Source organism: Manis javanica, chromosome 7, assembly GCF_040802235.1.
Source record: "Manis javanica isolate MJ-LG chromosome 7, MJ_LKY, whole genome shotgun sequence".
NCBI lineage: Eukaryota > Metazoa > Chordata > Mammalia > Pholidota > Manidae > Manis > Manis javanica.
Window position 1 is genome coordinate 38,188,116 of NC_133162.1, and position 24,910 is coordinate 38,213,025.

The following is a 24,910-nucleotide window of genomic DNA, read 5'->3' on the forward strand; positions in this document are numbered from 1 at the left end:
ATTTGTTCCAGTTCCATGCAAAATGCCATTGGTATTTTAAGAGAGATTACATTGCTTCTGTAGATTCCTTTGGGCAGTATAGATATTTTAACAATATTAATTCTCCCAATCCATGAGCATGGCATATTTTCCATTTATTTATGTCATCTTCAATTTATTTCATCAGTGCCTTATAGTTTTCAAGTAAAGATCTTTCACCTCCTTGGCTAAATTTATTCTTAGATATTTTATTCTTTTTGATACATTTGTAAATGGATCACTTTCTTAATTTCTCTTTCTGTTAGTTCATTTTTAATATATAGAAACACAACAGATTTATGTATATTGATTCTGTATCCTGCAATTTTACTGAATTAATTTACTGGTTCTAAGAGTTTTTTGGTAGAGTCTTCAGAGTTTTCTATATACAGTATCATAGCATCTGCAAATAGTGACAATTTTACTTTTTCCTTACAAATCTGGATACATTTTATTTCTTTTTCTTGTCTGATTACTGTGGCTACGACATCCAGTACTGAGTTAAATAAGAGTGATGACAGTGGACATTCTTGTCTTGCTCTGATCTTAGAGGAAAAGCTTTCAGCTTTTTGCCAGTTAGTAGGATATTAGCTGTGGGTTTGTCATATATGGTCTTTATTATTTTGATGTATGTTCCCTCTGTACCCACTTTGTTGAGAGTTTTTATTATGAATGGATGTTGAATTTTGTCAAATGCTTTTTCTGCATCTATTGAGATGACTGTATAGTTTTTATTCTTTCTTTTGTTAATGTGGTATATTATGTTGATTGATTTGTGGATATTTAACCATCCTTGCATCTCTGAAATAAATTGCACCTGATTATGGTAAGTGATCCTTTTAATGTATTTTTGAATTTGGTTTGCTAATATTTTCTTGAGGATTTCTGCATCAATGTTCATCAAGGATATTGGTCTATAATTTTCTTTTTTGTGACACACATTTCAAAATGATAACTGGAATTATGATAACATTATACCGGGACTCTTCAGACCTTAGGAATTTCATGTAATTTCTGGAACATTTATAACATATACAAATGCAACATAAAGAAGGTTTAGTATTACTTCTTACTTGACAACACTTCCTATATAATTTAACATAGCAAATACACTAATTAGTTTAACACTCCCTTTTTATACGGAGAGAGAAAAATCTTTTGAAATGTTCCAGAGAACCTCTTAAAAATCCCAAAGTTATTTTGAGGTCAAAAAGACTTCATTTAGAATCTGCTTTGGGGAAGTTTGTCAAAAATATGAAAAGGTTTAAAAAACCTTGGTCAAAAAGAATCATAAGTCATTGTGAAACAATACTTAGTTATCTACTTAAGCATAGTGACAATTAAAGCTTTCATGGACAAACACAGGAAGTCAAATCATCATTTAAAAAAAACACTTAGATCTTTTAATTAAAAAGACCCAATTTTCTTAAGTAACCAAAGACCTGATGATAAAGATAGCACAGTAAATTATGTACTATTAAAGCATAGCATATTATGTTGGTAAAACACAAAATCTTTGCTTTCTAGACAGGTTACTTAAAAGTTAAAGAAACTTTCACAATCTGTTACCAAAAGTCCAAGAGAGAAAAGTTTGTCCTTTTAGCAGAAAACCAATTCTAATTTTGTACCAGTGTACTTTTGATATTGAAACTCATCATTTCTTTTTACTTAATAAATTCATGTCAGTCTTAACCAGCTTAACCACACATAAAATTCCCTTTCTAAGATTCCTTTTCCATAAAACTTCTACAAATTTTGTCCTATGTGTTTTCTCTTTCCCATTATGAAATAACCACTCTCTCTTTAGGCAAAATTACTTTTTCCTTAACAAAAATGCATTTCCATTCCCCTTATGTTCTTTTGCAAAAAAAAAATCATACTTTCCTTACATATACAGAAGTTTCCCTTATTATTTCTAGTAGCTTTAATTATATGTACTAGAATTTTAGCCCTGAAAAACCTTAATTTGGGCTAAAAATTAAGAAGTAAACAACTGTGAACTGTCTTTTACACTAGCAGTCTGCAGCTTGACAAATTTATAATCGTTTTTATAATTTCTAGAAGCATATGCTTTCTCATAGTAAATTTTTCAGTGTGGCACAAAACATGTTTACTAATAGATCCAAATATCTTTAGTTCCTCTGTAAAAGGAAGCCAAAAATGGATAAACAAGCCTATGTTCAGTAACTAATGTTTCAGTATTTTATCTTGTTTGGAAATCATCTAGATATTTAATGACTAGCCATCATTTAACTTAACTTACAAAACTTTAACCTTCAGGTTATCAAAAAGATTGGGGGAAACTATATTTTTAATTTATCTAAAACCTTTTATCGTACTTATATCTATTGAATTTACTTGTTTTCAACAATTATGCTTAAATTTCTTATGAAAATTACATCATACCAAGTTATTTATCTTGCTGACAAGTTTTGTAAGAGATAACATGAACTTATTTGACCAATACACCCAGGTAGAATAAAAGTTGTATGTCTGCATTGTATACAATACTGATAACTCTAAAGACATGCCTATTTTAATTATACCAACAAACTTATATTAGTTTTAATAGCAAGTATTTACCCAGATCATGTGAACCTGAAAAGCATTTGGTTAAGTTTCTATTATAATTTGGAGTGTTTTAGGAAACCTTAATTCTTGTAAGTGCTAAATTTTCTTCAAACCAATTAAATAGAGCTCTTTCACAAATTAATTTAGGTAATATCACCCAGAGGTAGAAAAATACCACACATCTAGAACACTTATGTAGAGGGAGACTGACATAAATACACAGGCAGAAGCAAACAAAGATTTCACAGTTTTTGTTTTAAAACTTGAACTATGAATCAGGTGTAATAAAAAAAAAACTCACTAGTTATAAAAGAGCAGTTGGAATAAGTTAAATTTACCTATTCAGATGGACAAAGCTTTTTGTACTAATATTTGTGAAGACACTTAAGATTTGTATTTGTCCTTGACAAGTTATTTTATGGAAGGTGTAGGCTAGATTTTGGGCAAAGGAGCTTCTATAGCAGTTCATATTTTTAAAAGCCTCTTATCCCTTTTTTTTTTTCCTTCTGTTAAAAATTACTTCCCTGAAGTTTGTGTTTCAAGGAGATGGCCTATGTAAGAAAATAAGAATTTGTAGAGAAGACCAAGTAGAGCATTTACATCTTAAAGGCACAGGGAAAGAATGCAAGCTCCTTCAAGAAAGACTTTGGTTTCCTAAAGCCAAAATTTTTACACTTACAAGCCTTTTGAGATAAATGGGAGAGGGGTTTGGGAATTGATAAAAACAATAGGTGGCCTTTATATTGTGTCCAGAGCTGCATTTCTGGTTTTGCAAGTATTTTAAGATAAGGACTGTTGCTTTTAATTCCTTAAAGAATTAGGTTGCAACTTAAATGACAACACTGGTCCACCCAACCAACTACATTACCCTTAATTTGTTCCGTGATATAAGGGAGAGGATTTCTCACTAAGATGGAAATCAAAAAGAAAAAAATTCCATGTTCTGGATTTAGAACTGCTTGTCTTTGGAATGTTTTAATAAATCCTTCCACAAAGGTTTTAGAAGGCATTTATTCCTATCTGGATATACAATTTTAGCTTTGCTGGGAGAGAAAAACCTTAAAAAAATGTTTCCTATCAGACTCTGATATCAGCTTCCAATTTAGCCTCCCAGTAAAAAAAAAATTCCTCTAGATATTTTGTCAGTTTTCAGGTAGTACAAACAGTAAATATTTCTGGCAGTATTTAACACCACCTTGGACTCAAGAGGCATCCCCAGAGGACATAAAGGATACTGCCCCCCCAAGATCCAAAGTCGCTTTCAACAATAGCCATAATAAAGAACCAACAACCTGCATGTCCCAGGAAGGCAGAAGGCCAAGCCAGGTTCTTAGGACACCAAACAAGACAAGCAATAAAACAATAGCTATAGCTGTGAGGGAAAGGATTGACAACGAGTGGGTCTGGATTTGGAATGGAAGGGGTGACATGAAATTTTATTTTCTTCTCTTTGTTGGGCACTACAGAGATTACAGAGAGCTGACTCTAGTAAAAACACTCATCCTTTGCTGGCTTCTGTCAATTCTCCCAGAATCCCCTCTGCAGGCTCTAGTATCTGCCAGAATTTGGTAAGGTTTTTCATTAATTGTAATTTCAGGGAAATAACATAGCAGTCTACCAGAAAATCCTTCAGCGGCCTGTCAACTCTGGGAGGAGCCCTTCTTTGAAGGCAGATATGGGGTGGCTGTAAGGGCACTAACTTGGCAGAATTTTGTTTACATTCTTGTAATCTCTTCAGAAAGGAAAGACAACTCAGACAGGATTACTAGGAGGAGAACTCAAAGGACAGAAGGGAGCAGCAGGAGCTGTGACAGTCTTACAGTCTTCTGTTTCAGGTACCTCTTGTGTCTTTAATTTTTTCACTAGCCTTTTACAATAACTTTTTCAGTGAAGCTATTTAAGAATTTTTGAAGCCTTTGGGAGGCTTTGGCATGCCAGTTAAAATAGGTTTCCCATGCTTTTGTTGGATTTGAGAGCCCTTGCTTTTAAAAGCACTTCTTAAATGATCTTACCTAAATTGAATATTCCTCATGATAGCCATTGTAACTCTCGATTGTTTTTAGAAAGATTTTGCCACTTTTGTAGATGTTTATAGCTTTCAGAACCATATTTCTTAGGCATAATATAAGCAGGTATGCTGAAAGGTGGCAAGCTCAACTCTTTGGAATTTAAGGGATCTCAATTTTATTATTATTTTAAGCTATGCCAAACTAATACTTACAAGGGTTGTACCACTGGGTTGGTAACTGTATGGTGTTTTACAATGTACCTCATCACATGGGAATTTTCTTGAGGTTGGCCAGTGGCCTAGTATAAATCTCACCCATTCCATGGCCACCTTATTCTAACATGGAGTCTTTGGGTTAGGTGGTAAGTGCTCTAACAGCTTTTAAATGCCCAACCTGTGCGCATCAATTCTGTGGCTACTGTCAAGATTTCCATTAACAATAGCCTTTATCTACACAAAACAAGACAAACACATTCACCTTAACATATCAGCAGTAACCAAGAGGTATTACTGCATCCGGGCCAAGACAAGACCCTGCACATACCACCTACAATGTCTATTCAGCTTGGGACTGGGGAAAGGACTGAACCAGCAGACACCAAAAATGAGGACCTCAGGCTTGACTGGGTTTCCAAAAGGAGAACTGTGGACTACAAAGCCATTAGATCGGGAGCTCAGTGCAAAGACAGTGGAGCACAAAACCAAGAGGACCTTACAGCCCTTGAAAATAGCAGTAAACACAAAAAACTGAAAGAAGTTTGCAGCACCATACCTGTGTTTCTCATTGTCCCTGAAGCTGTCAGAAGTCTCTTTCAGTCCCACTGCTGCCAAATCTGTTTAAAAAAGAAAATTCAATGGAGTAAATTTAAAGATCAGATTGGCTTTATTCAATGATTCATGAGTTAGGCAACATCTCATCTAGCAAATAAAAAGGAGCTCCAAAAAGCTGTACAAAATGGCAGGCTTTTATAGACAGATAGGGACAAGGAAAGAGTGGATCACCTTATCATTCTTGGGGGAACAAAAGGGGTCTGTCAGGAGGATTACCTCACTGCTGCTAGCCAAGGAACTCCAGACTAACTGGTTTAAGATTACATTTCTGGGAGAAGTTGAAACTGTAACTAGTTTATGTATTAAGTCTTGGTTTTCTGACATGGTGCTTAGCACAAGTGACTCCATTTTAGGCCTGTTTCTTTTCTTAATAGTGTTTTGTTTTTCCTCAAACCAACCAATAATTTCAGAGCACTTCTCTGTGCCAAGACCATGGATATGTACTGTTGAACAATGTACACTACTTGGGAAAATAAGACATTCACATCTTTTATTACTATATTACTCTCTGTACTAGCTCTGTTGTGAAGTTGATGAATATAGCTTCCAAGAAATCAACTCAAAGCACAGAGAAGAGAAAGCCCAGGGATGCATCAAATGTCTGCTGCCAATGTCCACTGCCCTGGTTGAGGCAGGGAACTATGTGCACATATTTGACTCAGAACCAGTGAGGTCCTGGGAGAGCCTTCTGCTGGGCAGGCCACACAGCCTTTATCTGGAACTATTCATCTGGACATGGGGAGAAGGTGTCACTTCCCTGGGCTGCAAATCATGGCACCACAGAAGAGTATAAGTCTTTGTTTCCACATCTGAAAATGGGGATAATTGTGTTTTCTAATAGTCTTCTTGCAATGATTCAATGAACGTAAATAATACATGTAAAGTGTCTGGATTTAGCTAAAAATGTTCATGAATATGCTATTTGTAGTATTCTCACCTCATCTAAGTACAGATTCTACCTGCAAAGATCCATTCCTTTTTTACATGACTCAGAGCACACACAATTATATAGTGTTAGGGCTGGAAGAGCCTTCTCAAGATCCCCTATCCAGTCAAACCCCTTTATTCCACAGATGGAAAAAAATGAGACCCAGAGAGGTTCAAACACTTAAGAAGGTCACACAGGAGTTAAGTCTCAAGTCAAAATAAGCCACAGCCCACCTAGCTCCCCGTTCCCCACCACCCCACCAGCGTACTTGGCAGTTTCCCATACTGCAGATATGGTGAAGCCAACAAGAATTTCAGTGTATTTACAAAAAGAAAAAGAAAAAAAGATTGATTTTCATGTTTTGAGGCTTCATGAAACTAGCAATTTTAATCAATTTTTCAAAATTGCTAATTTCAACCATGCAAGGATCTCACACACAAACAGAAGGGCTGATTGAAATTTAAATGGCCGCTGGCTTGTTAGCTGCAGGCACCAGGCTGGGTATTTTCATATGCAAGTCTGCAACTGTGTCCCCGGCCTGGCAGCAAAAGGAAACCATCTCTGCAAGACACTCGAAAGCATTAAGAATTCAGGCAGCCAAAATGAGAGGCAACAACATGAAATGATAAAACAAAGACAGATCATTATTAGCACCAACATAATGTGTTCCCCCTGTCCTCCGATCTCATTTAGAACCCTGCCCTTTTGTCTACTGAAACTGTGATTAGACTGACAGGAACCAGAGGATTAAAGTAACTTTCCCTCCCCACCTACCCCCACCCCAATTGCAGGGATTTCAAATGAGCAAGATGGGGAGGAGATAAACCTGAGAAAGATTTTAATATTCTGGGCAGCAGCTCCTGGGACAGCAAAAGCTAACAATGGCTGGTCCTGCCCCAGGCAGCCTGGGGAGGGATGTTACTGGACTGCCTGCCCCCACCCGGGTAAGGCAAGTCCACCTCCTTCCCCAACCAAACCTGCACCTTCGTCCTTGACGCCTCCCACTCCATGACCCCTTCTGGGGTCTGACTCAGAAACCCCTTGCCAATCCACGCCCTCTCACTTCCTGTAGCCTCTGCTGGCTGGGCCTCCTCCCACAAACCTGCCCTCTCTGTTCCAACAGCCTCCTGTCTGGCCTGGAAGTCCAGGAGGGCAAGGACTCCCTGCATCTTTCACTTCAATCTCTGGTGCCTTTAGCTAGATGCCAGCTTCCCATCACAGTGGTGCCCGTCATGACCACCAGGTGACCTTCTGATGCCTTCTCTCTTTAAACCAATATTGGAACCCACTCCCCTGCCCGCAGAATAAAGCCAAATCCTGGCAAGGCACTGAAGGCTCTTCCCATCTGTTCACACGCTGCCTCTCCGGCCCCTTCTGTCCCAGGCTCTGGTCACACGGGGGACCACCTGCCCATCCTAAAATGCTGTACCCTTCAACCCTGTAGCTGATGTTCCCACTTCTATCGTCTACTGCTCCTTTACTGGGCAAAATTCTACATGGTCTTTGACATTCCCTCCTCTCAGAGGTCTCCCCCGGAGCTACACAAGAGGCTGTCATTCCCTCCTCAGGGCACCCATCAGACTGTGTTCAGACATTTGTCATAAGCCCTCCTCAAAGCTGTGGCCCTCAGTGTCGGTGACCACGTGGTGACCGTCCACTGGATTTTAAGCTTAGTAAGGGGAGGAACCAGACCAGGATCATCCTCACACTGGTGGAGCCCAGTGCCTGACCTGAAACATGAAATTACATGCATTTTAATACTAACCAGCCTGGACCTACTATTTTGGACCCCAGGGGGGCAGCCAGCCTGGGGAACTCTTACTGCCCCTCCCATGTTTTTCTATGCAGAGGGCATCAACCTGGGGGACTTACCTGTGTGAGTGCGAGAGACTGTATGCGTGAGAACATGTGTGTATTTGGGTACCCGGGGTGGGTGCACACACACAAACACAGTGAATCCTGACAAGTGGGACCAAGAGGAATTCTCACTATCTGAGTAAGGCATTGCTGCAAGGGGAGAAGAGTGGTCACCTTCCCCTGGGCCCAGAGGAGCAGATCAAGATCCAAATCTCCCATAGTAATTTGCACAACTTTAATATTGCTTCCTCCAGCCCCTCGCGTTCCAAGTTCTCAGATGCCTCAAGAGCTGATACAAAAGTAGGAAAAGGGCACACCTGACAGGTGCTCATGAAGTGTCCGAGACCAGTCCCGGTGCTAAGTGCTTGGTCCTGCCCTTTCTGGCCTCAGTTTCCCCACCTGTGAAATAAGGGAAAGTTGCACTTGGCTAAGGGCCTGTGCAGCTATGATACTTTGACAACTAGTTGATGCCTCTACAGAGTGTGACTATTGCTTCCCACCACCTGGGCCAGCAGGGAGCAGCCCTTGTGTGGTCAATAACGGGGACCTCAGCTTTGCAAAGGGCCCATTTGGGACTCATCTGAATGGTCTCCACATGCCTGAGTTGGGTTTTCAGGGGCTGCATGAGGGGCCTGAAAGGTGCTTATGGATAAAAAAGTTCCTGGGGCCAGTATTCTCACCTGGCCCTGGTTGGCTAACTCACTGCACATGTGTGGGCAATACATGGCTGTTGACTCTGTATAAAGAACTCCGTCAGTGCTCTGGGTGACACGGTGGCAGGGCTGCAAGGCTGCAGGAGAGCAGAGCAGAGGCTGGAGTGGTGGCAGCACCAAGGACAGAAGCCCAGAGGATGGCTCTGCGGGATGGCTGTGTGGGTAGAGAGGCCCAGAGGCAGAAACCAGCTAGCTGCATTGTGGATAAAATGAGAGTTCCTGTGGCCAGGATTCTCACCTGGCCCTGGTTGACTAGCTCACTACACATGTGTGGGCAATACGTTGCTATTGACTCTATATAAAGAGCTCCGCCCAGTCATCTGGGCAACACAGTGGCATGGCTGCAATAAAGCAGAGCAGATGCTAGAGTGGTGGCAGCTACAAGGACAACTGTGCAGGCAGAAGGGCCCAAAGGCAGAGACTGGCTTGCTGCATCCAGACTCGCTCTGAGTGGGTGGGATTTTAGTGATTAACCTGCCACCATGGAAATAATGTTGGGTATAACCCTTTTACCCCAAGAACGTTTTACTGTCATTTTCTTTCATCACATTGAATCCATAGTGAACTTGCCCGGGGCTGAAACCCACTGGCAAGACATACATGCAGACTTGCTCTGAATGAAAGGGATTTAGTGATTACCTGCCACCGTGGAAATAAAGTTGGGTATAACCCTTTCACCCCAAGAACATTCTACTGGTCATTCCTTTGGTCACATTGAATCCATAGTGAACTTGCCTGGGGTTGAAACCCATTGGCAAGACAGTACTTGATCCACAACTGAATGATTTGGAAACCAATCCGAGGAGGTAAAGGCATGGACCAATTTATCCTTGGAGAGATCCAGGCCAGGCTCCCAGCCCCTCCCACCTGCCCTCTTTTATTTTCCTGCATAAAACTGCTCGTTGTCTTTGTGAGCTGTGGGGGATGGCAGAAAGCAGCTAAGAACTCATGGCTTACTTTCTTCAACATCTGCTTTAAAAGAGAACTTCTTTGCTCAGAAAAAAAGCATGTGCAAATGTGAATTTTCTGTCTATGCCTGGTGTATGTGTGACCATGTCCATTTGAGAGGGGAATGTGTGTGTGTGTGTGTGTGTGTGTGTGTAAAAGCAATTTGATGTATGCAGACTCGCTCTGAGTGTACATGAAAGTAAGTGAAGCCATGTGGGTACGTGTAAGTTCACAAGCAGACGTATGTGGCCATGCCATTGTGTGAGGAGCATTGCGACCATCTATTCATGTGAGTGTAGCTAGGTGTATATACGTATACAGAGGGTGTGGAGTGTATCCAGGTAGGTGTACGTGTGTGTGTTGTGTGTATTAATTAATGCTGTGTTTGGGATCAAGGACAATACAAAGCCATACAATGTACATCCTTCCTAAGATGAAAACCACATAGCCTCATTCCAATGACAAGTGTTAGCAGTTTTCCCCAAAATCTCCACTAATAAAATCACCTTCATTTAGGCTAACTTATGCCTCTTATATGACCCCAAAGATCTGACAAGTAGCATCAGATAATATCTGATCATGCAGGCTCTTACTTCTTGGGTGGGTGTAGTGGATTCAAGGCACCAAGGAAATCATGGTGCAGTTTCCTTGGAGTTTTATTAGAAATAGTAATGCTTAGAGTCAGACTGACTCAAGGGCAGCTTCTTCATCTCTAAACTGGATGGATGGGACCTGCCAGGTGGAGCTGTTGAGCGGAGAAAGTGGGACAGCTGATATATGAGTCCCAAGGCCAGCACCTAGTGCATAGTAGGTACTTAGTTCACATCAGCTGTGCTTCACTACAGTGGACAGTTGAGGGGATAGCTTCTTGGCTGCCAAACATTATTAATGCCCTCTCTTCTGGTACTAGACCAAACAGGCTTTGTCAGGGTCACCCCCTGCCCAGTGGCCCCTCATCACATATGCTCCATTAGTTGCACAGTGCCCCAAAGTACAACAGAAACGTTTCCTCTACTAAATACATCTGTGACAGCTTCTTGGCAGGAGCAGAGCACCAGGGTTAACATATGTTAAGAATATGTGCTGGACCCACCTAACATGGAAGCAGAAAGGAACTGCATGCCACCGGAGCCTTGCCTGAGCCCACAGCCTGGAAAGCTGGCTTTGCAGCTTCCCCACCCAGCCTCACCCAGCATACCCCTCAGGACAAATCCGACTGATCATCTCATCTGCTCTCCTCACGGTTCAGGACATCCTCTGGCAGACCCCAGCCACTGGCCATCTGGCCTCAGCTTCCACACCCACCAGGGGAAGTCAGCTACCCTTCCAGTACTTTCTCTGAGTCAGGCTCTGAATAGAACCCTGGGAATAAGAGTGTGGAAGAGACCCAGAGGGCCTACAGAAGAATTGGAAGTCATAACTAATGTCACGGTGAGGGCAGGGGTTGCCTGTACACTCCCCTGCAGGGCTCCAGCCCCACATTGTTCTCTAGGATAAGGAAAGGCAATGACCAGACATGTGGCAGGCTGTGGTCCATAGCTCCAAGCCTTAATGAGGGCCTCTCCCTGCTACATGACAATTTTACCTTCTTTACATCAAATATCCAAGAGCTGGGGAGAGCTGGACATCACACCCACACAGTCATGCTTGTATCTGTTTCCTGTCTTCTGGGGAACATGCTGGTCTTCCTAGAAGGGCAGAGCTGAGGGACTCCATGTTCCTGGCACTGACATCATTTGGTCATTTTGTTTATGTGTAACTCAAGGCTCTGAGCAGATACATGATTATTTTAAAATCATACTTCTAAGGGGATCACAGTCATGGTTTTGCACCCAAGTCAGCATGCTGCAGGGTTTTAGGGCTTAGTCAGCAAGGTCAGGCTGGATGGTAGCCTATCTAAGAGACCAAATTCAAGGGTGGTTCTTACTAGTCATGCTACTGCTGAGAACATGCTCTGAAGTTGTTCCACGTACAAGTTCCAGGTCCCAGTTACCATCCAGTGAAATTCATCATTTAGACTAAAAAGGTTCATTTACTGAATCTACACCAGGTGCCCAGTCTGTGCTCAAGGCTGCCAGGAAGAGGGAAGTGGAGATGCGGGTGCACAAAGGAGATGCTTCATTAATGTTAAACAATGCTAGCTGCTACAGCAGAAAAATTCCCAAATCTCAGAGACTTAGCAGGATAGTCTGTTTCTAGCTCATATTACGTGTCTAATGCAGGGCAGTGGGAAGCTCTGATCCACACAGTCATGCAGGGAACCCGGCTAACAGAGGATCTGTCATCTTGTAGTTGTACCATCTGGATCACACAGAGCCTATGGCCACTGCAGAAGGAGAAGAAAGGGATAAAGGAGGACTCCTGCCAGCTTTTAACTGCCTCAGCCAGGGAGTGACACATGTCATTCTGCTCACAGTCTAACACTAGTCACATGGCCCACCTTCCAGCAAGGGGTACTGGAAATGCAAGGGATAACATGGATCTTTGGCAAGTGCTCCCTGTCTCTGACACAGACATTATGGCCCCAGTCATAATGGGGACTTACAAATTGGCTAGAGTGAGAATAAATTTTCTCCAGGAGAGAGAAACTAGTGCCTGGGTTTGTGTGACAGTGGAGACCAGAGGAGGGCGAGGTCCATGAGGAAAATAAATAATCAGGAAAGTCTTTCTGTGGGATGTTGACCTAGAAAGAAGTATTATTGAACATCAAAGTAGGAAGAGAGAGAATCTGTTTGATTAATCTGGGAAGAAGGAAAGCGGAGGCCATGGAGGGAGGGAGTTTGGCCAGGTCCATGGAGCCAGAGAAGGAGGCCCTTGGAAGACAGCCTGGGGATCTGGGCTGGAGAGAGTGGGGAGTTCGTAGGAAATAGGCATTTAGGGAAGCGACCCAGAGAAGAACTGGAAGCAGCGGACTTATTAAAGGGCTCTTCTGGGAATCCTGGAGCAAGAAGATGAAGACAGCATGACACTGAGCAGGAATCAGACAGGAGAGATATCTTAAATGGAGCCAGCGAGTCCCCGGCACAACCACCCAGCTGGCAGTGGAAACGCATCTGAGCCCATAAAATCCTGACCTTACACAAGAGTTTCCGGAAAAGCTGCAGCATTAAACCCAATGAGAATGTATGTTCAATAACCTCGCTGAAATTGAGATGATTTGATTTCAGGAGGTAAAGTACATCTTGAAGTTAAATTCTTGGCTCTACTTTTAGATCCTCTCAAGTGGGTTAGAATAGCTGGCTCATCCTTAATGGATAGAGTTGGACACTTCCTTCCCCTCCCAGCCACTTGAGAGAGTGTAAGGACACACAAGGTCTCCCTTTGGGAGCACATTTCTCCCTAGGACAGGGGTCAGATCATGCTAGGTGAGGAAGGGAGGGGAAATGCCTAAGGCCCTGGATCCTGTGAGGCAGGAGGAAGCAGGCCCATCTCCTCTGCAGAGGATTTTCTCCCACCTCAAATTGGGCTTCACTCCTGGTGCCAGTGACCTTCCTACATCAGGACCTGGATTATGACCTGAGGTCATAGGTAGAAAGTGGGGTGAGGGCACATGAACTCCTGACCAGGGATGATGACCAGTTTTAGCACTGAAGTTCCCATATCCTGGAAAATTCTTTAATCCCAATTGATCACCGTACATTGTAGACCCCACAGATGACAGTCTCAAAACTCATGTTTAATTCTTCAGGACAGGGCAAGTCAATGCTTCAGAGTTGTGACACACCATGTGTCACCCTTATTTGTTATGAATATTAATGCTTAAAATAAAAGTCTGGAAAGATTTTTTTCAAAGAAGAGTAGATTCAAGGTTGTTCATATACGTACACCATTCTGACCTACGTGCACTCTAACATGCTTTCTTCTGTGGATTGGAAAGAAATGAAATACAGTTGCCCCTATCAACAATGTGAGCTTCAACTGTGCAGGTCCACATGTACATGGACTTTTTGCAATAAATACATTGAAAACTTTTTGGAGGTTTGTGAAAATTGCAAACAATATTTCTTTCTCTAGTTTATTAGAAGAATACAGTATATAATACATAAAACATACAAAATATTGTTTGTGTTATCTTGCAGTCAAGAGTAGACTATTAGGAGTTAAATTTTGGATGAGTCAAAAGTTATGAATGGATTTTCGACTGTGCAGGGGGTTAGTGCTCCTAACCTCCAAATTGTTGAAGGGTCAACTATATCGGAATCATGCCAGCCGCTGGAAGGAGCAACCAATCCTGACGAGCCCACTATGACTGACTACAGAGTCCAGCTACCTCAAAAATAAGGAGGCAAGCACCACGTGGGAAGTGGTCTCATTGAACGAATTGAACCTGAATCTGGTGAAGGCTTTAGATTTAGCCTTTCACGTAAGAGGTACCAAAGAAAGAGGCAGCCGTTCAATACCACCACATGAATGAAGTCAACCAAATCCCAAATGTGGGACATTCTGTGGGGCATCTGACCCTTAATCTTCATCAAAACCATGAGAAATAAGGAGTTGGGGGTGGGGTAGAGAGGCTGTTCTGCTTACAGCCATTGAAAACCAAACACAAACAGAGGGTCAAGTTTGGAATTCAAACAAAGTAACTGATAAAGAAACATTTTTTCCAAGACTATCAGGAACATTTGAATATGCACTGGGCACCAGACTAGTGAACTCAGTGCCCTCTAACTGTGAGTTTTCCAGTCTGACTGGTGGGAACAAAACTATGATCATCCTGTGTAAGTTCCATGCTTTATTCCCTCTAATCCTTTCTCCAGCCTCCACTCCCTTCCTCACACACACGTGCTGATCAGAGCGCTGCTGAGCCCCGGGAGCTCCTTGGTGCCTGCCCTCTCCAGCACTCTGGCCTGCGCATTCTGCCCCCCGGGGTCTGCCTGCACCCTCAGCTCCAGCCCCTTGAAGCAGGGGCCTGCTGGGCTCCCCTCCCTGGGCCACAGCCTGGGAGCTCCCACTGGACGGGTAGCTGGGGCATCATGGGGCCCCCCTCGCCTACCTCCCATCCATCATCAGTCACACTCATGGCCCCTGACGCCCACTGCCCTGAACTGTGGCTCCACATGCTCTATTTTTGTTGCTGTTGATGCTGGCAGTGGTTTCAGGCAGGAGGGCAGATTCAGTCCCTGCTGCTTCACGAAGGCCAGAAGTGAAGTCCTCACCACAAGGGGACAGAGCAGAATCAACTGGGTCTGCTTCACACCAGGCCCCTGAGGCCCTGAGAAGAGGGCCAGCAGGCCACCTTGACCACTCTAGCCCAGGGCCCAGTCAAGGACACTTCCTGCTAGAGCTGCCTCGTCAGGGAGGCTTTCCCAGCGGGTGCTGTGCCCTGCAGGGGCTTGCCACCTAAGCTGGGGCCTGCCCTGCTGGGAGGAGGCACTTTCCAGCACTTTTCAGCAGGATGTGAGAAGCTGGCACTAGCCCGCGCCAGTTGTGAGTTTCCATCAGCATTGTTGTCCCTGTTATCAACACTAAATAAAATAAACATTTGTCTGACTTGAGGTTTTTGGCTTTCATGGACTGTTTCCCGTTTGTCTCTTTATTCCTTCTCTCCGTTCCACTCCCCAGCAGTCATTCTCACCTCCTGCCTTTCCCCACACCGCCGCACCATTCACACACACATGCCGCACTGTGCTCTTTGTTCCAAGAAGCACTTGTAGTCTCTTCTCTTTCTTCTCATTTCTTTGCTCTCTTTGGCCCTTTTCTCCCATATCATAGCTCTTTTCTATTCTGGCTAGGAGCCCCTAAATTCTAATTCCAGCTCTGCTCTTTGCTGTGTGACCTTGGACAAGTCACAAAACCCTCGAAGCTTTTATTCTGAGCCATAAACCCCCATCAGGTACTGAGGACATGGGACCAGGGACATGTCCTAGAACTTTCCACTGACCGCCAGAGGCGGTGTGATCTGCGGCCAGCCGGGCTGGGGATCCCAGGACCCGGCTTCCAGCCCTGGCTCTGCCGCGCCCTGGCAGTGCAGCTCTGCACAGGCCCTGGGCCTCCCTGAGTCTCCACTTTTAGTTCATGAAGCACAGGCAATCGTCCCTGCCTTGTTGGCCTTGTGGGGTAGGTGTGGGAGCTCCCTGCTGTTTGGAGGGGCTCTCACATTTGACACAGACATTTCCTGGAGTCTGGGTGCACACGGACATGTGGGGTGGTAGGATGGCCCCGTCAAGCACACTCAGGGAAGAGAGGGCACTTTCTGGGGACACACACCCTGGCCTTAAACCTGGCACACACCACCTACTGGCCCAATTTACTGGACATGAAGAATATAGTTCATATCTAAGAACACAGTATACAGCTAAATAATTAATTTCCAATCATGTTTACTTTAGAAAATTGGAAAGATACAATATATTAAGGAAATTTAAAAATACCCACATGCTCTTTATCAAATTAAACTTTGACTTAATTTCTCTCCTTCAAAAAAAAAATACACACACACACACACACACAAATACACATATTTTGAAGTTATATCCAGGAAGGAAAACATGTAGAGATATGTAATGGTAAGAATTGTATAAACTACATAGTCGTGTATGCAAAAGATACCATTTTCATTATTTCTGTAAGTGAACTTCGCTTCTGTCTTCTGCATCTCCCTAGCAGCAGAAATGCTGCCCTAATCAGTTGTGGGTAAACTCAGTCACTCAACTTTCTCCTCAGTAAAGACAGATTTCAACACAGCCAGCCTAGGAACTTTTCTCACTCCATGTCACCATTCCTGAAAGGCTAGTCTTAGCTGTGCAGGAGGCTGGGATGGGCTTTGGGTGGGGTAGAGAAGATGCCAAGTCAGCTGCCCCATGCTGGCGCTCAGCTGGCCCAGGCCACTCGGCCCCTCATCATTCACAAGGCCCCTGCCCAGGCTGCTGCTTCCTTGTGTTATTTCTCAGCACACCTTGCTCGAGGGAACCAGAAAATCAAGCTGCCCTTGGATGTCCCTCTGGGCTGGGGGAGAGGCTGAGGAGCCAGGGTGCGCAGGAAGGAGGACGTACACCTTCTACTCCTCTACAAGGCCAGTCCGCCTTGCCCTGCCAGCAACATACCCACCCCCTCTCCAGCGCTCTCTGTCCCGGTTTACTGATTACAATAACTAACTTATTCAGTGCTCAGAGGCAGGCGCTGCTCTAAATGCTTTGTGCCCAACAGCTCTCACCATCTCACAACTGCCCCATCACAGAGATATTGTTATCACCCTCTGTGATAGAAAAGGAAATGGAGCCCCAGAGAGTTTAGGCATTTCACCCCAGATCACACAGCTGGAAAGGTGCAGAACCAGGATTCCCCCAAACAGCAGGACCCACAGTTCACACTCTAATCATGACCAATGTGCCACCATCTCTGTGTTCCCCTTGCACAGATACATGCGCGCACACGCGCACACACACACACACACACACACACACACACACACACACACACACCACATTTCAAATTCTGCTTTCTCATTTACGACTATAGCACTGGAGCAATTGTTCCCATATTAGGCCTGTGGGAAGGGTCAGAGTCCCAGAGATTCACTCATTCTCCCCTTGTTTGCCCAACCAGCAGGGAGCACCCACGTTCTATCAGGGGTATGCCAGATGCTATGGGTACAGAGCAGAATCAGGCATGGTCCCTTCCTACCCAGGCAAATCTGAGCCTCTGGTGAGAGAGCCAGGTGCGGAGACAAATGAGATTTCCCCTGGTAAAATGGGGTGGGTGATCACCACACCTCTGTCACAGGGCTGGTGTGGAGATGTGGGTAGCACTTGGTGCCATGCCTTTATGTGGCATTGGATAAATATGAGCTATTAACCGTATTTTAAAATGTTACCAACCCATGACTCAGAGCAGATGAGAGGCTACACTTCCCTGAATGGGCCCAGCTGAGGGGAGCAGATAGAAGGCCTCACGGGAGCCAGCCCCAGAAAGCAGATGCTCCCTTCGCGGGAGCCTCCCAGGGCTTGCCCTGCCCTGTCCCCAAGGGAGATGTGACAAGACAGGTCAGATGGCCTCAGCCGAGGGCCACCACAGTGCAGGAAACCCCTCCAGCACTTGCAGAGCCCTCCTCAGGGCTTTGCAGGCCCACATTAAAATGTAAATGTTCTCCACAATGGTGACACATCACGGCATTCAAATAAAGTGGCCATGGGACGTGTTGCGTCTTCCCTACTCTCCTGCTGTGATGCTGAAGGAAAAGAGACCTGGAAAGCCCAGTTCCCAGTCCAGCCCAGAGCCTCTGCTCTTGGCTCCTACATGCTTTCCTTCCTCCATGGAATCCCCAGACATTCCGAAACGATGAAAATGAATCTGCTGTGGAATTTGCCCTCAGGGTCTCATGGTCCAGCAGGGAGGCAAAGAGCCACCCAGTCCTCTCCCACAGCGCCTCCTCTGTCACATCCTGCCTCTGTCCTAGGAGGCTGAGGGCATTCACAGGAAGGCAGAGGTCCCCCCTCAGACACAGTCCCCGACATGGCCTGGCTAGGGAAGCAGTGGGGACCGAGGCACAGAGGAGGGAACACAGGCAAGCGGGGACAATGGTGGGCTCAGCGGAAGGAAGGTCCACCTGCTGAACTATTCCATGGCAGTGGCGTAGGATAGAGAACCGGGAGTGCCAGGCAAAGAAGCTGTCCTATCAAACACACAAGGAAGAAAGTGAGTATATGTGGAGATCTGGGCTTTAGAGAGAGGCTCTGCCTGGGGAGAAACTTCCAAGGAAAATGGATAAGACACTGGAGACTGACTTCTCCACTTTCCTGTCTCACATGTCTACTGATGTCACTGCCCATCCTCGGGGACTGCCCTCTCCAAAGCCATCAGGTCATCTCATCTCTCACTATGCAGCCTCTTACACCCTGGCCAGCTCCCCTAAGACACCCCTACCCTGGCAAGTGGACTCTTTTCCTGGTGCCCTGGCTAGAATAAATTTGCCTCACATCTTTACATGTAGTGCCCACACTGAGCCGAGCCCCCTCACCTCTGTAGGACGGAGTTGCAGTCCTGCAGGAGCTGGGGCGGAGGAAGGCATGGGCAGACGGAGGCTGCGGATGGTGAACCCAGGACACATCCTGTTGAGGCAGGAACTGGACTGCCTGGGTTCAAACTGAGCTCTGCCACATACAGCCGAGTGACCTTGGCAAGTTTGTAAGCTCACTGCACCTACGTTGTCTCAGTCTTAATTAAGGGACCCTTAATTTGGAGCAGCTGGTCCTCTGTGTGGATTTGGAAGAGCTAACCATGCACCCATTTCACAGATGGGGTGAAGCAGACAGAGGCCGGCTGCTGAGTCTCTTCCAGCCCCTGTAAAATTGGGCTTCCCGCCGCTGCTGAGAGCGCTCAACACACACATGACCTGGCATCGTGCCAGAAGCCGAGGTACAGCCTTCTTGGCACCAGTCCCTGGGAAAGAATGCTGAAGAGCACAGCCTGCTTTCCCAGAAATTGGGGACTGAGGTCTTCTGATAGGGCCAGTCTGCTCTCCCAAGCCTGCAGGCCTGGGGGGCAGCATTCAGACAGGAGGAGAGGGTGCTGTGCAGGTCATATCCAGGGCTGACACAGGCCATTCCACGGTCCCCAAGAGCTGAGTTCTGCTGCCGTCCAGAGGCACAAGCCCAGCTCCCTGCCTGCCCCCATGTCCAGGAAGCCTGCGGGCTACGCAGGGCTCTGGCCAGCACTGACCCAGGCATAGGGGCCGCTGCTGCCCATCTGTAGAGCCGGAGCCCACACCACGTCTCGTCCTGGAGAAGAGCTGAAGCTCAGAGAATGGGGCAAACTGCCCTAGGTCACAGTCAGAACACGGGACTGGCTGCCCTCCTTCTTCTCTCACAATCAGTCCGCATGAGTTCTCCACCAGGGATTAAGGTCACACTGAGAGCTTTATGCAATTAGCTGAAAGGCACATGGTAGAATGAGCACCTGAAAGGGATTCAGAGAACCTGAGTTCTAATCCAGTTCTACGAACAGCTGAGTGGCCTCGGGCACGTTTATTTCCCTCTTTGCTCTGTCTCCTCATCTGCTGTATGGGAATGGTACTTGCGACCAGCCACACAGACTAGGCTGTGGTGGAGAATGAAGGAGCCCAGGGACAGAACAGTGCTGCCTACAATCGCTCATGGTCTGTGTTCCTAAACAGAGGCAAGACCCACCCAGCCAGGGGCAGCTGGAGCAAAGTCCTCTGCTTCCTTAGCTGGAGAGGATAAACCCAGCCAGCCACCGTTCTGTGCATCCATTCTGTCAACTGGATATGGATACAATAATACTCAGTAGGTCATTGTTATGATTAAAAAGCATGTCTAAAATGCCCTCAAGAAGGGTAGCTGTTAGCATAAATATTGCCCCCCATTTGAAAGAGCTGAATAAGCCCCATTTGACTTCCTGAGGCTGTGAATATAACAAAAATCTTATGTCACTAAGTTTAGTAAAATGTTGTCCTAGGCTGAGGTCACCCCATACCCACCCTGTGAGGCAGGTGGATAAACACGATCATCTTCAGTCACCTCAGTTTACAAAACTGAAGGCTGAGGCCCATACCTTGCGGATGACTAAGCAAGCCCCAAGCATAGGTTTCCCTTGTCTCAGGTGAGAGGCATAGGCCCGGGGCTGCACCAACTTCACACAGACAGGGAAGAGGACCCAAAGGGAGGCCACCCTGGGGTGCACCAGTCTCATGCACACAGGAATGGGGACCAAGGGTACACCAGCCTCATGCAGACTAGCTGCACAGAGAGGAGCTCTTTGAAACAGCTTCACCATCTGCTGAGTTGGAGACAGAGCTATCAAATCCCCAGGTCATACAGGCAGGCCCAGCCAAAGGTCCTCCCCCAGCCCCCTGTGGCTCGAGCCCATCTGGCAGCCATCTAAATGGGGCAGGAATGTTTACAGTCTGCAGGCCCCTGCCTGGAAGCCTGAGACTCTCCTGCCTCCCTGAGGCATCCGGTGGCCAGGTGGGGTGGATCCAGGGTGACAGGATCTGTGAGAAGACCCAGCTGGGCCCAGGCCCTCTCTTCTCCCTAGGTGGAGATCAGGCCGTGTTGTCCCTGAGCATTCTGGTATGTTGGCGAGAGGTCTGTGGGAAAGGAAACAGCAGACAGCTGAGCAGGGATGCAGAGAACCTGGGGTAGTGAGCAGAGCTAGGCAGCTCATTGGCCTCCCAGGATGCCAATCATCACTGCTCTACAAGGATAAGGAGTGGAGCAGCAGGGAAGAGGCACCTGGGAGGCTTTGTGGGAAAGGGACAGGCTTCTGGGAGTTGTAGATATGGAAGCAGGCTTTGGGGAGACGGTGTGGCCCTCCAGTGCTCCCAGCTGCTATAAAGCAGCCAGACCCAGTTCCTAGACCTGGCTGAGATGATACACTAGTACAGAAGCCTTCCCTCAGGTGTGGGGGCAGCTTTGCCAGCCAGGCACCCAGCAGACCCAGCTCTGCTGTGAGGCACCCCATGACTCATACCCTCACCCACATGCTCAAGCCAGCAACCTAGAAGTCTGCCCTTGACACCTTCCTCTCCCTTACCCACCTGCCACAGCCAGGCCTTCATCAAGCCTTACTGGGTTTTCCTCTTATCTGTCTTGTGAATCCATGTACTTTTCCTGGCCCCACGGCCACCCACGTCATCTCCAACCTGGATGCTGCCCTAACTTCCCAACCAGTCTTGCAGTTTTTCTCTCAACTGCCCGTAATCCGGCTGTCACTCCCCTCTCCCACCACGTAGGGGCTCCCCGCTGCTCTGCCATAAGGGCAGGGACCGCCTTTATTCTGCTCACCCCTGGGTCCCCTAAGACTTCCTACATTGCCCAGCAGAGTAGATGCTCGGTAAATATTTGTTGAATGAATGGGAGGAAGGAGGAAAAAGGAAGGGCAGCAAGACCCCCTCGCCCAAGGAAGGGGGACACCCAAAAGGACTGAGTACAGGGAGGCTGGAATGTTGGAGGAAGCACCAAGACAGCCAGAATATTTTGTTCTCTTCATTGTAGCCCAGCGGGTTAAAAGCCTGCTGGGTCAGGCTGGGCTTGTCCCTTCTCAGAGCCTGTGAACTGAGAACTGCAAGGGGCCCCTGAGGCTGCACGGTCCCTTCTTCTGGGGCAGCTGTCTCTGCAGGGCCTGCATGGGCAGGCAGGTTTTCTGCTCAGCCACTGTGTGACAGCATGACTGCCCATCAAGGAGCCCATGTTGCGCAGGGCCTGCCCCTCAGGTCTTGGGCAATCCCAGAGAGGATGACTAAGAGCACCAGGCAAGGCTCAGTGATACACCCAAGCTGACCGGCAACCTCATGCTGAAGTCGGCTCTCCAGCGCCCCGGGTCTCCTCCCCACAGGGACCCCAGCCACGCTCAGCCAGGAAGCAGCCCCCTCCCTGCCCGCCCAGGCTGTCTGCTCTGGCCTCACGCCCATTGGTTAATACAGCTCCTTGAGTCCGGAGCACAGAACTAACCACAGCTCTCCCGGGAGTCCTGGAGGGAAGTTGGCCAAATGTGGGGGAAGATGCTGAGCAGAATGAGAATGCCCATATCTGTGCCAGGGATGGGTGCCATCAGCTGGGGATTTAGACGTTCTCTAGAGCTGCCACTGGGCATGGGGAAGCTTGACCTGAGGCAGGAGATGGAGTGTCTCCCATGCCAGTGCTGAGGTTCCATCTTATGTTTTCCAACTCTACTATCAAGCTCCACCGGAGAGGCCAGAGAGGAGCCTGGGCCACCCCCCTCCTTCTGCCCCCCATCTTCTTTTATACCCCTGCGGCTGTCCCAGGGCCTCACACTCCCTCCCACTGAAACAGACTCCAGGGGAGACACTGGCCTCCACTCCAACTAGGATGAGCAGCTAATAACAGCTTGATGAGCATCGTCCTTCAGGAGGGATTAGCACTGGCAGGACCCAGGACTTAAGCCAAAGCAGCAGAGCAGTGATCCGAGGACTGCAGGTGTTGGCCAGCCGACAGGGGTGGACGAGAGGACCTGGGAACCTGCCCACATCTTTGAGACCATTCTGACATTTTCAACATGATGGAGGCAGGCCTGGGCTTGGTCAGCTTGGTGGCTCACTTACTGTGTGGACACATGGCTGGACCTTTCTGACCAGCTTCCTCCTCTGTACGATGGGGATAACACTTCCAGTCTTGCCATATTGTTAGGAGAGGCAAATGAAATAATGGAGGTTGGCCACCTGGCACAGCTGGGTGCTCCACTGCCATTTCTTTCCTTCCTCCTTCCATGTATCGAGCATCTGAGCCATTTTCCTGGAGAAATGGACAGAGAATGGACCAGTTCAGGATGTGGGTAAAGGCATTATGCTTGTGCACTTGAACTCTGTTGATTTCCTACAGCCTAAGGTGACTAACTGGTCTGTGAAACTATCTCCCTCTGCCTTTTGCCTCCAGGGCGGCCTACAAATCAGAGAAAGCATTGCAGCAGCTAACAGGGCCTTGGAGATAACATGGTTCCCAAGCCCTGACTCCCCAGCCACTTCCTCCACACCCTAACAAATCAAAGATCAGGGCCCTCTGGAGTCATCCCCAACACAGGGAGCTTGGCAGTGATGCCCTCTTCCAGTTGGCCATGTTCCAAATGTTGGACCAACATCCAACATTTATCTACTGCCACCCCAAAGCTCTGTAACTTAATGCAAACAGTTGTCATCTCTCATGTTTCTGTGGATTGACAGCTAGGCAGTTAGCACTCTGGGTCCCAGGTGGGACTGCAATCGGGTGTCCTCTGGGGCTCAAGTCCTCTGAAGGTTTGACTGCTGGATATCCCAGGTGGCTCTCTCGCGTGGCTGGGCTGTCATCTGGGAGCTCAGCTGAAGCTGTCCACCAGAGCACCTGCATGTGGCCTCTCCATGGGGCTTGGCCATCTCATAGCGTGGCGACTGTCTTTCCAGAGGGAGCCTTTCAAGAGAGAATTCCAAGGGAGACAGGCAGAAGCTGAAAGTTTTCTTATGGCCTAATCTTGGAGGCTGTGGATCATCACTTCTGCCTGAGTCTATGGGTCAAGCAAGCCCAAGCCCAGCCCAGATTCAAAGCGAGGGGGATGGGAGTCCACCTCCTGATAGGGGAAAAGCAAGAACACTGAAGACAAGCTTATGGCATGGAGGTAATGTGATGGGCATCTCTGTAAAATCTTTAATGCCCACCAGCCTGATTTCCCAGGCAAAGGAGCTTGTGCTGATGGGGAAGGGGAACAAGCACTGTTCTCGGAGTCAGACAGATCTGGACCTTACTTGCAGCTCACCCTGGGGCTAGTGAGCTGTCACCTGTACTAGCAAGGTAATGGCTTCAAGTAGCTCCCCATCTCCTTAAAGGGTGGTTGTAAGGATGAGATGAGATCACTCCCCTCTTTATTCTAATCTAGCAAGTGTTCCTCGTGCACCTTGTTTATTCATTTGTTCAACAACTATATGTTGAGGGTCTTCTTGAGCCCTGCCTGTGAGCCCATGACTGAAGGAAGGGAAAGGACGGGAACACCTAAATCACCACATGACAGCAATTAACCTTCCCTGAAGCAACAGGACTAGCGCGCCCTCGGCTCCTCTCAGTGGCCACACCCACCACCAGCCCAGCCCACTGAGCACCAGGGATGCTGACTGAGAAACAATGCGCTGAGCCGGCCTGCAGACTGACAAACAAGCCTCCTCAGGGACCCGTGCAGACAGATGGAGGCACGTTTGTACCGCCTGCCGCAGTGTCTAGGGACCGCAGGGCCAGGCACTGCCTCCACAGCATTCTCCAGCCTTGCGCTCCTACACCCACCTCCTTCTCCTCCCTTACCCTGTTGAGAACGCTAACTAAAACACCTAAATGAAGCCGGGTCTAGTATTCAGAACAGTAGTCCCCGCTGGAAAGCTGTTTGCTGTTGAGCTGGGAAGGCACTGCTCTGTAGCGCGCCCAGGTCTGTTGGGAATTTCCTGCGGGGCTGGCGCTGAGAGGCAAAACAGATGCTCACTGGGGACAAGATGCACTCCACAAACAGCGCGGGTGCCAGGGACAGAGACAGGCCCTCATTGGCTTGCTTAGGGAATAGGAAGTGCCTAATTTGTCATCTTGTTAAATCCTCAGTCACAGTCCCCCC

General features: G+C 47.1%; 1 protein-coding gene and 1 long non-coding RNA gene across 2 annotated transcripts in view; both read right to left on the reverse strand.

Moving 5' to 3' along the window:
- RPS24 (ribosomal protein S24) overlaps window positions 1-24,910 on the reverse strand; it is a 367,458-nt gene that overhangs the window by 40,490 nt on the left and 302,058 nt on the right. The window lies entirely within an intron of this gene.
- The window catches only part of LOC140850572 (uncharacterized), an 85,132-nt gene continuing 65,582 nt past the window's right edge, over window positions 5,361-24,910 (reverse strand). Inside the window, exons 2-3 of the long non-coding RNA XR_012133511.1 lie at window positions 22,893-23,082; window positions 5,361-5,430 (exon numbers count right to left, since the gene is read on the reverse strand). This is a non-coding gene — a long non-coding RNA (uncharacterized lncRNA). The remainder of the gene's footprint in view (window positions 5,431-22,892; window positions 23,083-24,910) is intronic.